Raw genomic sequence first — 11,320 nt, 5'->3', positions numbered from 1 at the left:
TCTAGATCTATGGCCCTTAACATAATCGATTCGCCAAAACCTCCGAGATCTAGAACGTCCGTGGGTTAAGGACCCCTTAGTCTTTACGGCAAACCCTAATTCCATTAAGTCAAAGTTACCTCGCTTGCTAAGGAGAACATTCTCTAGATGGCTCCTAGCTTCGCGAAAATAGCTGCTGGCTCTCCGTCCGCCTCTGAGGGGCAAGCTCCTGCCCATATCGTGAGTGAAGCCCCAGCTCCCACTGTCCAGGTGGTTCAGGCTTCACTCGATGAAGCTTTGAAGTTCTCTGAAAGTGCCCTAATATGTCGATTCAATGGTTTTTGGCCACGGCTGACAGCTCTCCACAGTTGGATCTCGGAGGTATGGAAGCCTCTAATTCCTGATGCAATTAATATCTATCCTTGTGCTAGGGGTTTCTTTATAGTAGATTTTGAAAACTGTGAAAGCAGACAATGTATTCTAGATTCTGGCCCTTGGTTCTGGGATAAATCAGGCCTATTCATGAGGCCATGGAACCCATCTTTCGATCCCTCAACAACAGTCATAACCTCAGCACCAGTTTGGGTGAGATTGTCAAATCTATCGTTGCATCTCTGGAATTCCTCTTCGCTAGAAGCCATTGGAAATGCAATTGGGAAATTTTATTGCAGGTGCCCAGAAACAGAGGAATATGCCAGAACCACGTATACACGCATCTGTGTGGAAATGGACTTCAGCGCCGGATTCCCAGCGGAAATACACCTAACAAGTAAAGACTATGTGTGGAACCAAAAACTCGATTATGAAAGTGTCCTCTTCAGATGTCGATCTTGCTTTGAGACAGGCCACCTAGCCAAAAATTGCCCAAAAGCCTCCCAGAAAAATTTTGCTAGAAAAAATCACCACAGATCTACATGGTGGGAAGGAGCACAAAAAGAACACTACACTGTCATCCAAGAAGAATACTCTCGAGAAAACTCTGAATTACAAGAAATCGGGCAAGATATAAACAACTCTCAAGACAAGCAGGGGGAAAACCCCGCCCAACAACAAAAATGTGAACTCAACAACCCCTCAAGCATCGACAGTTATGAGGTTTCGAATAACGCGCAAAATAAATCTTCATTTAACAGCGAAGCAGATCTCCTAGACCAAACTTCTTCTCCGACTATCTCCAAAAGGAGGAACACAATAGATCGCGAAGCTAAGACACCAATGTCTCAAGAACCAGAAGAGATGAGGGAGATGCAAGATAAAGGAAGTTGGACGACCGTAGAGAAGAAAAAGAAAGCTACATCACCGATCTCGCCAAGGAAGACAAGGAGTCAGACAATTAGAAATTAAGAAATTATAGGTCTGATAGATCAATTTGGTCTCAGTGGACGTTAACCATCATCATCATCAAATTTGTTTTTCTCATAGAGTTAACAAATATTTGACAAGACTAGGTTTACAAATATTTCATAAAATTTTCAATATAATTTTAAAGTTATATTAATATATTAAATTAACAATTAAAATTTATATTAATTTTCATATATTAAAATAGTTATCGTTTATGCATTTATTACTGAGTAAAATATTATATTGACAAATTTTAAATTAAATTATTATCCTTAAAGAATTTGTTTAATATTAAATTAAAATGTGATATCTATTTTTTTTTGTTGGCATGCTACATCACCATCACCGTCATGGATTCTAAGGGCCAAAATTAGGAACCCACATTACTGTAACTTTTCTTCAATAAGATTGTAAGAATGGCAGCAGTTGAAGCTGAATGTTAACAGAATGCTGCGATAGAATAATAATTCTGATTTGCGTGAACTTGCATGTATTGGCATATAATAGGTAGCTAAGACTCTTTATCATGTTGTAGTTGACGAAGCCGTTTTCAGATGGTATGCGCAGGTGGTTTAGTTTTTATTTACAGGCTATTTGTTTGTGTGCGCAGATTGTATTGGTTCCCAGCAATTAATTGGAGTCCATCTGTGTAGACTCCTCTTTGCCCTGACATTCCTTGCATCCGATCTGGTTGAGCAGCCACAGATCTTTTGCTATCGTTTCCCAGCAATTAATTGGAGTCAATCAGTCTAAACTCCTCTTTGCCATAACAATTCCTTGCATCTCTCTGGTAAGTAGCCCTCTTTTGGTTTAACTCTTTTTGCAAAGTCCATAGTTCAAATGGATTCATTACCAAGGAAGCGGAACAGAGGAGCAGTAAACCGTGCCAATTTAGAAAACACACCTCGGCTACGCAATGATGGCGAGTCTTCCACATCATTAGCCTCGCACCTTTCTTTCCAACAGCAGAGGAAGCGGACAAAGGGCTTAGATTTGCATCCTACAGCAGCTTCCGTTGCTCCTCCTCCTCCTCCAAGAAGGGGTTGTTTCCCTAATTCACCAGAAAGAGGATTGAAGAGAAAGGTTGGATGTATTCTTGCTTCTACCCGGACTGGTAGGAAGCGAAAGATTGAAAAAGATTATGATTTCGGCCTCGAATTAGGACGAGGCAAATTTGGTCTGGTGAGAATATGCAAGAGCAAAGCTACTGGGGAAGAGCTCGCCTGTAAGACTCTCCCAAAAAAGACTAAAGAAAATGTGTACAAGGAGATTGAGATTATGCAGCATCTGTCAGGCCATCCTAATGTCGTCACACTCCGAGCTGTGTATGAAGATGCAGAATCTTTGCATCTTGTGATGGAGTTATGCACTGGTGGACGCCTCACTGACGAGATGTCTCGGACTGGATGCTACTCTGAGCATCAGGCAGCAAACTTGATCAAGGAATTAATAATGGCCATTAAATACTGTCATGAGTTGGGTGTTGTCCATCGGGATATTAAACCTGAGAATGTTCTCAGAACCAGTTCTGGACAACTGAAGCTAGCTGATTTTGGCTTGTCCACGCGGTTTGCAAAAGGTATTTGTCTGTCCTTTGGTTCTGCTCACTAAACATGTACACAAGAACATATTATCATTATTAAATAATTCACCAGTTTTCTTTATGTATTTGACTGAGAGTACATTTTCACATTCAAACAGGTCAAAATTTATCTGGAGTGGTAGGGACTCCTTCATATATTGCCCCTGAAGTTTTGGCAGGGACGACTTATTCAGAAAAGGTTGATGTTTGGGGGGCTGGTGTCCTCCTACATGCCCTTTTGATAGGCATATTACCATTCCGAGGAGGATCTATTGAAGCCATATTTGACGCAATAAAACTAGTACAGTTAGATTTTCATTCTCAAGTGTGGCAGCCCATATCAGGGCTAGCAAGGGATTTGCTATCAAGGATGCTTTCAAGGGATGTGGAAAAGAGACTTTCTCCGCAGGAAGTACTGAGTGAGTATATCTGTTATCTTTATTTTCTCTTAAAATGTAATTATGAATCTATTGATCATATTTTCATCATCTGTGGCTGCAGGCCACCCTTGGATCAAGTTTTACACAGAGTCTAATGTAAAGACTCCAGCCAGCATTCCTTACACGGAGTCTAATGTAAAGATTCCACCCAGCATTCCAAAAGGGAAAAACTGTTTCCTTGCTGTGAAGGATCAATGCTTAGAAGAAACCCCGCTTCCATTGTCTTCATATAAAAGGGAGAAAAGGGCGCAGTTTGCGAATTCAATTCCAACAGAGTATGGAGAAGATGAATCTTTCGTCGGGCCTTTGCAGGGTTTCTCACGTCTAAGACAGCCAGATATTGATATCCAAGCAGCAGGGACATGTGAAATTGTAGATGCTCTTGCAGCTGGTATTTCACAGATGAGATTATCTGAGCCAAAAGGAAGCAGACCTTGTGTTCCTGCAGGCCCTGTTCCACTGCAGTGTTCGTCTCACTTAAAACGCAGCTTGTGTACAGCTTTTTGAAAGCATGCCATTGATATTGATGACTGTTGCTGACTTACAGTAAGTAAAATTGTGGAAATGCTGGGCATTAAACATTCTGCATATATGTGTTATCTTTATTTTCTCTTAAATGCAATTATCAATATACGACTCAATCATTCTGACAATATTTTCCTCTGCTGCTACAGGCCACCCTTGGATCAAGTTTTACACAGAATCTAATGTATAGATTCCGGAGAGCTTGTCAAAAGAAAAACACTTATCCTGGTTGTTAAGGGTGAATGGTTGGAGTAATCTCCATTTCCATTACCTCCATTTAAAAGGGACAGATCATGCAGAACATGAATCTCTTTTCTGGCCTTTGCAGGGTTTCCCACATCCAAAACACCTAGCGCTTGATGTCCAAGCAGCAGGGAAATATGCATCTGCCATTTTAGTTATAGAATTTTTTGAGCCTAAAAGGAGTAGACCTTGTGTTCAGCATTTTGAAAGCGTGCCATTGCTGACTGTTACTGACAGATAGTGATCATTACTTATTGGTCGCGCGGCTCAAGATGTTTATAATGGAAGTGTGACTAATATCATGTGTTGATTTATCCGTTCATTATGTGTTGATTGATCCATTCACTGACTAAAAACTAAAAAATATCTTAACATGAATGACCCCATTGTTTGTGCCAGTATAAGGTGTGCCCTGCTATTGAGCCCACCAAACATTGATAAATACTGATATCAATATATGTAGAGGAATTGAATGGTTTGTTTTGTCATTTATACCTATCTCTTACTTAAATGAAGTTGGAAAGCAGCTGGAAAAATGCAAGATATCAGAACCCCAATAGAGTTGGGGAAATTCAAAATATTTACATTGCATTTAGTGACTAAGGTTTTGTATTTTTTTTAACAATTTATTGTTGTTATAATTCATCATAGATTTATTCTTTTTTTGTGTGTTTAAGATATTATTTGAATTAGATGTTGTTACTTCATAGATTTTTCCATGTGGGAGCTTATGAGGATTTTAGCAGGGAGGAAAATGAATTGGTTAAAATGATATAACACAATCCAAATCTTTATTAGACATTTTAGAATGCTATTGATATATTTTCTCCAGAATTTGGCATTTAGGTGTTGTATAGTATTGGCAAATGTTCGCAAACAATTTAATACCAATGTTTATTAATGGCTTAATGAACAGATAACTTTTAGAAGTTAGTCTTCGGTGGTTCTTCAACCTTATATGCAATTTCTGATGAGGTAGGTTGGTGGGCTTGATGCCTGGTTTTAGTATTTGTAGAGTTTGTTGAGAAGGGAAAAACAAAAAATCCCTTAGAATATGCATCAAATATCTCTAAGGAATCTTCCATTAAATCTCAGAAATTCTTAGCATGGACCAATTGGTCATGTATTAGAGTTAAATAGAATTGTTTGAACCTACCATTTTTTGTTACTATTAACTCAGGCTTTAATTTTATATGAATGCAGTTCAACCTTCCCATTTTTCACAAGAAAAAGTCAACCTTCCATTTTTTGTTACTATTAACTCAAGCTTTAATTTTATATGAATGCAGTTCAACCTTCTCATTTTTCACAAGAAAAAGTCCACCTTCCATTTTTTAGACATGAAAGTGCCTTCTATTACAAATAAAGCAATAAATGACAATTAAATGACCATTTGCTCTTGGCAGGAACATGATGATCTTCACTTCTCTTGCAAGGTACTTACCCACTTTGTGAAAGGGTCTTTTCTTAGCTTGTCATGTTGGAATGCCAATGCATGTGGGTGTCCCTTTCCAATAAATTATGCAATTGTTTTTCTATTTGTGCACTTATGGTCGTTGTATGAGTCTGTATGTTCTACCATGCTGAAGAGGTTTCCAGGGGTGTCCATCACTTAAAAATATAATCTTGAGTATTGTGTTGTTGGCAAGAAAACGTAACTGTTAATGTAGAACATATCACTTTGTTCACTTCTTTGTGGTTGAAATACACAAATACTATTGGGTTTAGAGGATAGAAATAAAATTGCTTGTGAGCTAAGTCACCTAACATGGGGAATCAGGATTCATGGATACTGGGATTCAAGTGTCAGATACAGACACGTTGACCCAGTGGGAATAGGACACGTTCGGATATATATATATATATATATATATTAAAAATTAGATATTTCTTACACAAATTCTCATTCATGATACAAATTCATTGATTGAAACGTAGATCTTCACCTAGATGTAAGTTTTACAAAGTAACATTATGCATACAAAATTACAAATACAATTGTGACATAAATGATAAATGATAAATTATATTACATATTCAATTCATCAATGATCCAATAGGAGAAAGACAAGATAGTAAGATAAATATACTGTAGTTTTCTCATTAAGTCATAAAAATCAAAATGTGTTACTGTTTACATAGGTAATGCAAATGCAATGGCAAATAGAAATAGCAAATACAAAATAACTACAACTACAAGTCTACAAGTATACAAGCCTCAAGGCAGTAGGTAGCTCATGACTCATGAGTCATCAATCCTCATAGTCATCATCAGAATCAGCATCATTGTCCTCATCATCATGGTTACCACTACTCTCCTCTGTTGCATCCTCCTCCTTTGTATCCAAAGTCATCTCTGCATATTCAGGGGTGGAGTATGACCCCTTTACAATATCATCATTATCAAATTTGATAGGCTCTAGCACTAGATCATTGAGATCCAAGTTGGCCAATGCCAACTCAACACTGTTGTCTAGACTCATATCATCAAGTAAGACATCCCACATCTTTGTCTTTCCCTTCAACCATTCATCCCTCTACCTATAAATAAGACGAAATTTGGTGTGCACATACACCATTGTCTCTGCCCTGCACTGCTCAAGCTTGCTCTTCTTGACACTATACAACTTCCCATATGTGCTCCAATTCCTCTATCAACAAGAGGATGAAGTCACCTGAGAGAGGAGCCTCATAGCTAACTGCTGTAGAGGAGGGCTTGTTGCCCCTTGATTTTCCAACCAAGAATAAGGCTTCTTAGCCCCCTTATCTCTAATTAGATCATATCATGCAAAACGACCAGTGCTAGTGGAAAACTCTGTAAAGGCATCCTCCACCTCATCAAGGGATGGTCGACCCTAAAAAACCTGCCTGAATGTATCTTTCCTCCCCTGTGAGATTTCACCATCCATAAGAGGAGGGAATTTGCGGGAAGGTCCACCATTCAGCCACTCATGGTTGTAGTATTTTGGGTTCAATGAGTGATCCAAACAATGTAAATGTGTGCAATTCTTGTCCCATCTGCTGACACGAATATCCTGTATAGTGGTGAAGAAGGCCTCTGATGATGTCTCATACTTGGGGCAATCACTTTGTAAAATAATGCTTCTCACAGACTCAATCATGGAATCCCAACCCTCATAAAACTCTCCTAGGATGGATTGGTTTGTATCTGCAAAACAAAGCAAATAAATGATAGGGTTCATGATCTGAATAAGTAGATCTACCCCCTCTCGCCAAGCATCATCTAACATTGTGTCCTTCACCCTTTTAGAGGTTACTTGATCTGTCTTTCTCCAAAAGTCCAAAACTCTGAAATAACCATGGCCCCAAGAGCGGTCTTGACCTCCTTCAACCTCTTCAACATGATGAATGAAGAGGCAAACCATGTATCCACAATTTTCAACAATGATAGATTTTTGCACTCCTTGTAGATAGTGAGGGCATTTGTATGATTTCGTACATGTTAGTTTGACAACGAATTAGTAACTTTAGGTAAAATGTAAATAGACAGTTGTATACCGAATAATTAGTTATGTAACAATAGTTGGAGATATAAAACTATCAAATGCCCATGAAATGTAATGCGGAGAATCATTGATGAATAACAAATTCAGTTTCTAATTTAGTTTCTTATCTTGGTTATTCTGTTGAGTTTCTTGTTTTCTTCATTATTTCACTTATTCATCCTACAAGTGGTATCAGAGCTCCGAGGGCGTGAAAGGTTGTCTGTCTGTTGTGAATAAAGCGGCTGTACCACCTGTGTGACTGTGTCAAGCCTGCGTGACGCTGAAAGACCTGCGTGAGGAATTTAACCACCTGCGTGACTATGTCAAGCCCTGCGTGAGGTTGAAAGACCTGCGTGAGGAGTTTTCAGTGCTGCGTGTTATAAAAAAAGGCACAGAGCTAGTGGCTGTTAAGCCCTGCGTGAGGCTGAAAGACCTGCGTGAGGAGTTTCAGTGCTGCGTTGTATCAGAGCGTGAGGTTGCGTGAGGTTGAAGTGTTCTGAACCCGCGTATAAAGACCAGAAACTAGAACGTTGTTTCTCCTGCGTATGAACAGAACCTGCGTATAAAGACCAGAAACCAGAACGTTGTTTCTCCTGCGTTTGAAGACCAGAGTGTGGGCTGCTTTGCGTGCAAAGAAAACCCTTGAGTCTGTGTGAGGTATACGCTGGGAAGGTGTGACCTGTATTTGCCAAACATTCGCTGACTACTCTGCGTGCTGTCAGGATTTCGATCAGCAAAAGGAATCCGGGTATTTTTTTTTTTAAAAGGAAATTTTTGTTTCAGAAATTGTTTTGAATACAGTGGTGAATGTAAGATAGTGAGGAAAAGAAGACAGTTTTTTTTTTAAAGGAAAGGAGAAAAGAAGTTTTTTTTTAAAAGGGTTTTCTTTGAATTGACAAAAACAAAGGTTTTTCCCTGAAAAATATTCAGATTTTTTTTTTTTTTTTAAATTGAAGTAGGGAGAGTTACAACCTGGGAAATCCTTGGTTGGCATTTGAATTTTTTTTTTGGAAGAAGAAAATTGAAATATGTTTTTTTAAACCCTAGACTGAAGATTGAAAGTCTTAGAAAATGGCCAAGATGTCGAATGCAAAATTCGAGGTGGAGAAATTCACCGGAAAGAGTAATTTTGCTCTTTGGAAACTGAAGGTTAAGGATCTGCTTGTGCAACAAGGATTGCACAAGGCATTGGATGGGGTAACTAAGAAACCTGCAACCATGACTACTTCAGACTGGGAGGACTTGGATGCCCGAGCTCTAAGTACCATCCGGTTATGCCTAGCGGATGAAGTTATCTTCAACATTGTTGAAGAGACTATGGCGTCAGGATTGTGGGAAAAAATTGAAAACCTCTATATGACAAAATCATTAACCAACAGAATTTATCTGAAACGACAGTTATACAGTCTTCGAATGAAAAAAGGTTCAAGCGTTGCAAAACATTTGAATGTTTTTAATACCCTAATTTGTCAATTAATAGATATGGAAGTCAAAATACAGGAAGAAGATAAAGCCATAACCTTGTTGTATTCTCTGCCTGAATCATGGGATCACTTCGTAACTACAATTAGTTTCAGCTCTGCTGATTCTTTGAAGTTTGAATCAGTCGTGGGAGCTCTTCTGTCTGAAGAAGTATGAAGGAAATCCAGCACTGAAACAGCTGCATCAGAAGCCATGGTCGCTAGAGGACGCTCAAAGGAAAGAGGAGAAAAACCAAGGGGGTCTTCCAGGTCGAAATCGAAGGGCAAGAAGTGTAAGGAAAAATGTTGGAACTGCGGTAAAGTTGGACACTTGAAGAAGGACTGTTGGAAATGGAAGGAGTCTGAAAACCCGAAGAACGAAGCGAATCAGGTCGATTCAGGTATGATAGACAAAGTTTTATCTGCTGAAGAATTGTGTATGATAGATGAAAATTCGCCTAAATGTAATGTCTCTCAGAGTTTTGATAGCTGGTTGTTAGACTCTGGTGCTTCACATCACATGTGCCCACATAGAAATTGGTTTACCTCGTATGAAAATGTAAACGGTAGTTCTGTATTTATGGGTAACAATGTGTCATGTCAGACTGTTGGGATGGGAGATATCAGGATTAAGATGTATGATAACATAGTGTTACCGGGAAAAGTGTCTATTTAGAACTGCTTTATCCCACTAAGGTGTGACAGCTGCCTTAGAAACAAACAGAGAAAAACTACTTTTGTATTTCCTTTATGAATTATAGATAGTGAGGAATAGAAAGAACCAACCTGTGTCTTGCGCTAATCCTTTGATCCAATCCCTCTCTTCTTTGATAGTCTCCAACTACCTGCTCCCTTGCTTGCCCAGCTTCACAAAGTACCTGTAAGATCACAGAAGAAGAGCACTATACAAAGACATGGATCTATATTCATAAACAACTTAGGATCAGATTTAAGTTAACCATACAAAATGTAACAAGCATCAATGATACAAAAGCATGGAGGAAACTCAAATAGTTTTTATTGATAAACAAGGAAAGATCTAGGAGGAGTTATAACCAGTGGTTCCGACCCAGCATCAACCTCCCAGGAAAGAAGCCCCTCTTCACCTCAAACAAATCATAAATCACCCAACAATCTGATGTTTGTCTCTAGAAACCAACAACAATTCCTTACAATATGCAAAATTCTAGCCTCTGGATCTCTGGGATGAGGGATCCATATATAGATATCTGTAAGGAGGATGAGTTAGCTTGTGATTTGATTAGTGTCTTCTCTCTGTCAGTTCTTGCTTCCACTTGGAGACTGAGGGCCTCTTACTCATCCTTGGTCGAATTCAGTGAGGCAAGTGTCACAGGAGAAGATTCTGGAAGATTCCATTGTCTCTCCACCTCGGGGAATGACACTGCCATTTGTCATTTCTCGCCCATCGCACCCTACAGAAAGGACTTTTGAAATGCAACGCACCCTCACAGTGTATTTAGGTGCAATGCAATGCACCTAGCCAGTGGAGCAGTTGAAATGATCCTGTTTTGACCCATTCTGTGCAGTTTCTGGTGGAGAACTTCTGGGAGAAGCTGTAATCTGAAATGATCCTATTTTGACCCATTCTGTGCAGTTTCAAAAGCTTGCTGAAAATTCTCATTCCAATTGAAAGGTGTATCTTTCACTAGAAGTTTAAACATAGGTGAAGCTATTTTACTAAAATGTTCAATAAACCTTCTGTAATAGCTTGCATACCCAAGAAAACTTCTTGCCTCTTTTTGAGTCTTCGGAATTGGAAAATTGACAATGATCTGGATTTTTGATGGATCAACTTTAATGCCATGAGAAGAAATATAGTGTCCTAATACTATCCATTCATTTAACATCATAAAACACTTTTCATTGCTCAAGGAAAGATTAGCTTCAATACATCTCTTCAAAACTTTTTCAAGGTTCTCTAATGCATGCTCAAATGAATTACCATACACTGAAAAATCATCCATGTAAACTTCAACACAATCATGAACTAAATCAACAAAAATAGCTAATACAACTCTCTGAAATGTAGCTGAATCATTGCAAAGTCCAAATAGTAAAACATTATAGGTATAACTGCCCCGGGGACAAGTAAAAGTGGTTTTGTCCTGGTCCTCTAAGGCTATCCTGATCTGATTATAGCCACTGAAACCATCAAGAAAAGAGAATGATGATTTCCCAGCTAATGTGTCTAGCACTTGGTCAATAAATGGTAGTGGGAAA

The 11,320-nt window shown here is 38.8% G+C and overlaps 1 pseudogene; it reads left to right on the top strand.

The window, feature by feature from the left end:
• Nucleotides 1-2,163: 2,163 nt before the first annotated feature.
• Nucleotides 2,164-3,852, top strand: LOC149225413 (serine/threonine-protein kinase PEPKR2 pseudogene; annotated as a pseudogene).
• The last annotated feature ends 7,468 nt before the right edge of the window (nucleotides 3,853-11,320 follow it).

Source organism: Pinus tabuliformis, chromosome J, assembly GCF_031772625.1.
Source record: "Pinus tabuliformis cultivar Carrire ecotype Pingquan chromosome J, CPIR1, whole genome shotgun sequence".
NCBI classification, from domain to species: domain Eukaryota; kingdom Viridiplantae; phylum Streptophyta; class Pinopsida; order Pinales; family Pinaceae; genus Pinus; species Pinus tabuliformis.
Note: the sequence above shows the minus strand (reverse complement) of the source record. Positions and strands in the feature narration are given on the sequence as shown.